This window comes from Silurus aristotelis, assembly GCF_946808225.1.
Source record: "Silurus aristotelis genome assembly, chromosome: 12".
NCBI lineage: Eukaryota > Metazoa > Chordata > Actinopteri > Siluriformes > Siluridae > Silurus > Silurus aristotelis.
Window position 1 is genome coordinate 12622180 of NC_139585.1, and position 6000 is coordinate 12628179.

The following is a 6000-nucleotide window of genomic DNA, read 5'->3' on the forward strand; positions in this document are numbered from 1 at the left end:
AATTAGAGCAATATGACCTCTCTACGCACCTTCAGTTCACTGACCTGCAAGTGATAGATATCGGTGTTAAAGTGCTGACCACAAACACAGACAGGCTGAATTTCTCTGAGAGAACATGTGCAAGATCTACAACATTGTCCAAAAGTATTAAGCCACATAAAATCTCTCTTCTCCAGTGAAATAAACCCATGGCTTTATCATTTTTAAGTATTTAAAATGAAGAAAGTAAAAGTTCAATATCTTAAATACTTAATGTTCAGGATTATGTACTCTTTTTAGATTTCTATTTAAACATAAGCCAATGTGTGATATTAAGCATTGAAACTGCTTTGTTACAAAAGTTCATATTTTCCACATGCCAAAACTCAAAATCACTCTGATATACTTGATATAAATAGATCACAAGGTTTTCTACAAACTTGAGGAGTCAATGTAACTTCAATTCAAATGGTCCTTCAAATAGAAAGTGGACATACCGAATGCTAAACATGTTTAATAAAATAAATTAGAAATTATTCAAAATTAGAAATTATTACAAATGAAAGCATTTTCACTAGTAGTATCAAACCTTCGGACTAAGCATTTGCATTAAAGGTGGTTAAAAAAAAACCTTAAGAAGTTCACATGCTCATGTACCAGAAGTCCCAAGAGATATTTTAAAGAGTAAAAGCACTTAGAAAATACAAATAGAATAATATTGCTGCATGTTATAGCCAAGTTCAAGCAAAGTTTTGAGAACTGTGACTTCAAAAAGTGTGTATTATTCCATTTGCAAATCAGAGCAGAACAATGACAAATCCCAAGGCAGGATGAAAAGGCATTCAGGATTGGTGGAGCACAGCACAATCTCAGAAAACACACACATTGTGGTGCCAAGGCCTTACACCCCGGCCTGCTCAAGTACATTGTCTAGTGTTGCAGTAAGAAACAAAAAGTAATCATTTTCTTTTGGCATCCCTGATGTAACAGCGAGAGACAGCTTTCACAACAGGGTTGAATCAGACCATACACTTTAACATCACTTCTCGAACAATCAAGTTTTTCTCTATACTTTCTGGGTATTAAGCGCAAAGTCCACAATATTAGCAGAATTCAACTGAAGTGAGCTGTTTTGAAACTCAAATCAAGCAAATATGGCCCTTCCCTTTACTGTTCTCTCCACTGCCATCCACCCAAAACACATGCAATGTATATCCGCTGACAATGCTACGATGCCTGTATGCTAATACAAGAGCGGGAGTCTTTGAGGTTTAAGCACAAGTAAGCATGGTTTCCTTGTACTTACTGGTTGAATAATGGTGGCCACATCAATAATAAGGAACCTTAGTAATCCATGGATGAGTAGATATTTCATTAAAAGCTGCCATAATGGGAAGAGAACTTTACCAAATATTTTAAAGACTATTCCTTGGCCTCACAGTTAACACCAACACTTTACTTAACTGTTAATCCCGCAAATAACCCTAAACCTTTTATAGTCAAGGCAACACCTATTCAGTACATCATTACAGGTTGGCATGTAATGTGAAAGTTAAAACCAAACCATACAGCCCTTCCTTCAAAAAGAAGATCTTCATAAAAGGTCTTAAACATCATGTGCCAATCTTTAGTAAAAGTTTAGTAGAGTTTAGCAAAGCACCATACAGACTTACACGGAGTATAATCTCAGGTATCAGACCAGATATCTTTCATCTGCAACTGCTTTACTTTCCATATCTAATATATATTTGTGTGAAACTATCATCAAATACACATCTATGTTTGAAAATTGTGTTTGATTCCTGATTGTTTAACTCTGGCTGATACATATGATCTTGCTTGATGTTTGAGTCAGATTTATGAACACAAAAATATCTTTTCCCATTTAGGACAGATGTTTTTCTAATATAGATTTGGAGAACAATGCACATCTGCTGAAGAGTTTCTGAAATGTGCTCTACAACTTTCACACAATCAAGTCTTTTATTAAAATCTGCATGCTAATCAACAGCTAGCTAATTAATCTAGTGATGAAACAAGTTGCAGTTGTGGTGTATTTATTTTACGGAATTGGCTGTATTTACATACATCACTAAAAAAAAAACCAACAATGACAATTACAATTTAGATCGTGAATTCCTATTTGTGTCTATTTGAGAGCTAGTTTACTAGCAGTTACAACAACAGATACATAAAACAATTTGCATATTCATCCATTATCCTATGGCATGCTTTTTAACATTTTAACAATAGATTTTTTTTTTTTTTTTTAAAGAGACAGAATGGACTCTTATAAGGTGTACAACATTTTACAGGCATGATTTGGGCCCACTGATCCTCTAAAACAGAAGAGTCAGTGCAAATCAATACAAAGTTTTCCTCACAAATCACCGTTATAATATGATGAAACATTTCAGACAGGAGTGGTCTCTTTCAGGATGACAATGTTCCCATAAGCAGTGTACAATGGTCTCATTGAACGGTTTAATGAGAATGTGTATGATGTAAATCATATGCTGTGGTCTTCAGTAACCAGATCGCAACCCAACAGAATGCATGTATTACACAAGCTGTTTATATCATCATGATCAAATCATCAAGCAGGAAAATATGCCACTGAAAATGCAGTTCTTTCCTCCAGAGACTTGCAGAAGGCATGCAAGCAAAAACTGAAATGGGGAATGACATGCATTTCATTGGATGCTTTAAATAAAAAATAAATTTAAAAAGTGATAAAAAAAATAAATGAGGCAGTATGAGTGGCCCATACATATGCGGGATTTTGACTGTTGGACAGATTATATGCAAACCCACACAGAACACAAAGAAATTAACAATTTGCCAAAAAAAAAAAGTGAAGAATAATCAATAGATCGCTGTGACAAACTTGCTTTATCAATTGTATCACGGCAGAATTAGCATCAAACCTGAAAAGAGGAGTTCCAGCGGTGTGTGTGTGTTTGTTTGTTTGTGTGTATATATATTTCAGTTAGTTACCCAAACTGGCGCGTGGCAACTTTATACTTTATAGTTTAATAAAAAAAAATACAAACAAATGTAATTCGTGCAATGTTTTCTAAATCAACAAGAAGACAACAACAAAAAAAAACAAACCTGTTTTTCTGTAAGTAGCGAATGTAAAGCAGTGGCAGCGTCTCAGTCCGCGCCCGCGCACGTCTGAGTCTATGTAAGTGTGTATCCGTCTCTCGCGCGCGTTCTAAAACTCGTACACACTGTTGCTTCTCTACTCTTCTGCAGCAGCTTCCGGCCGACGTGAGCTTACTCTTAAAGGGCCGAAACCTTCCTCACAGACTCACACACGCGCACGCACGCGCACAAGCTCATATACAATCACACGCACACACGTTTTTTTTTTGTTGTTGATGTTATAATCAACCTCTGGCTGTATTGCCATGACTTAATTAATTGATAAACCCAATAATGCAATTAGCAAAAATATTGTGACATGCATAATTTTACGATCTTGTGGCATATTGTGGTGCTCAGAAACAAACGTGGGACAAGTAAGACAAAAAGTTTGTGTGGAACATTGTTGGACAGGTTCTGGCACTGAGAGGTCTGAATTGTATACTCAGCCCACTTATCAATCCATATTTTTTCTATACTGCTTGTCCTACACAGGGTCACGAAATAACCTGTTTTAGAGAACATTTGAGACACCATGGACAAGCTGACAATCCATTACTGGGTACAATCTCACATCCACACATTTAAAAACACAATTATTGGAGGAAACCAGGTTACGGCTTCCTCAAAGCACAGCGAGGAGGTGCAAACTCCTTACACACAGAGTGGAGGTAAGATTCAAACCTCCAACCTCAGAGGAGTGAGATATACATACTTAGAAACAATACATCAACAGGAAATAAAAAAGCACAAGAAAAATTATGTAACTATGTTATCAGCAAAAGATTCCTGTCATGTGACTACATATGTCAGGTTTAAGGAAAAGCCGACACATCTCTCTGATGACAGGCTTCAATACTTTCTTTACATCCACTTTGTAAAAGTCAGTTTTGGGGATGATTGCTTTGTTGGTGATGCAACTGACATTTTCCATTTATTTCAGTTTAAAACTTATTGAAATACTATTGAATAACCACCTGCATGTTTTTAGTAGGTGGGCAGAAAGTTCTGGAATAAAATAGGGATCTGTAGTTACAGTCAGCAACTGTGTGCTACACATTTAGTATGTGTTGTTCGAAATTCATTTAGCATCTATATTTCTATTAAAACATTCATGCATTTCTTTAAATGATCCAAAGTCAAACTGGATGTCATTCTAGATTTGAATTCTAGATTTCTTATGTGGATTCATATATATATATATATATATATATATATATATATATATATATATATATATATATATATATATATATATATATATATATATATATGAATCCACATAAGACATTAGACATTAATCTTGGCACAATGTGTGCTGCTATTTCAGTGTGCTGTTATACAGAACCCCAGATTGTATTATACATTAAACCACACTATTAGGGATGTGATATTTCAGCCTAATGCATGAGAAAGGCTGACAGTAGAATTGCTGTCTTCCCCTGAAGCATTTTAAAGTACTGACATTTTATCTTCACTCTGCATTGTTTGGGGTGCACATTTGTGGTTGGCTTGTACAACTTGTATAACTATAATGGATAGGAATCAAGAACAGCCAGTGAGTAAACAGAAATAGTATTCAGCTACAACCCAATGTTAAAATCACTGTTTAAAGTTTGAATAGCTCTTGGCCTCGTATGTAAAACATCCTGGTATCACAGAGAATAATGAAGTAGAAGAGAAACCAACACACAAAAATGCTGCTTTGCATTGGCCATTTCTAAACAATAATCTGATTTTTTTTTCCAAACAATTGTATTTGATTAATCAATGGTTCTACTAATAAGACTGTATTTTTTATTCAGGTATTCCCATAGATTGGATGCTCCTATTGGCTTCATGCAAAACAATTCAAACCCAAATCTTTGTTATGCAAATCACTGGTTTGTAAAACTCATAAAATGACTCTAGATAGAATGGGAAATCCCTGTAAGAATGATAAATGAAAATCAAGTATTAAATAGAAGCATCCAGAAACCAAAACTGTAATAAGGAGAATTACCAGCACCATTGATATTATGATGCATAGCTTTAGAATATTTACAATTCATCAACTCTGTCAAATATGTTGTGGCCAAGGAAGAACTCTTCCCATGCTAAAATGTTTACATTTTCTACAATATACTATGCTCTGAAATTAAAATGTTTCTCAGATGCATGTATCTAAAAAAAACTTGCACTTTGAAATCTACTTTAGCTTCAAAAGTGAATAGAGAGATATTTGTAATATCTGATATTTGTAATGAAAGATTTTAACTAGACTGTGGTGCAGGCCTTTCATGGACCTGTTAACTGCCGGTATTTGATTACAAACTGAGTAATTATACTTATGTCAATTTTTTCATTGCATGAAGCTATTTACCATTAATGATAGGAAATCACATGTACTTTGCAAGGTTTTAGACATATTCAGTCACACTGGCTGTCTTACAATCACATTTATCAAACTTGATTCTTACCAAGGTTTTTTTTTTTATTTTTTCAAAAGCATGATGGGAGACATCAATAATGACTTTCGTATGCTTTTGTAAAAATATTATTTATGGTTTCCTAAAGATACCATGTCATGTATATTAAAAGTATATACTTGATTATTAAAGAAAAAAAAAATTTGTATTAGTTGGTTAAGTCTCAAAAATGTATGACTAGTTTTCCCCAGATAGTTATACATACAGTATGCTGCATGTAGCTCTATATGAAGTGATGTCTCATTCTTCATATTTATCAAAATAATGAGTACATACAAAAATGTGTGTCATAAGAGAGAAGACACATCACGGAAAGATTGACAAGCCTCTAAGTAGGGGTCTTAGAACATGTGCAATAAAGAAGGAACAACTGGATTGAGATATGTTGAAGGCATCAGTAAAATAT

The 6000-nt window shown here is 34.4% G+C and overlaps 1 protein-coding gene across 14 annotated transcripts in view; it reads right to left on the minus strand.

The window, feature by feature from the left end:
• The window catches only part of svila (supervillin a), a 73459-nt gene extending 70205 nt beyond the window's left edge, over window positions 1-3254 (minus strand). For 5 of the 14 annotated variants that reach the window (XM_083556751.1, XM_083556748.1, XM_083556753.1 and 2 more), the window contains exon 1: window positions 3094-3254. The gene's annotated coding sequence lies outside the window, so the exon portion shown is untranslated. The remainder of the gene's footprint in view (window positions 1-3093) is intronic. The other 9 variants (XM_083556757.1, XM_083556750.1, XM_083556749.1 and 6 more) reach the window with 2 other exon arrangements.
• Between the last annotated feature and the right edge of the window lie 2746 nt (window positions 3255-6000).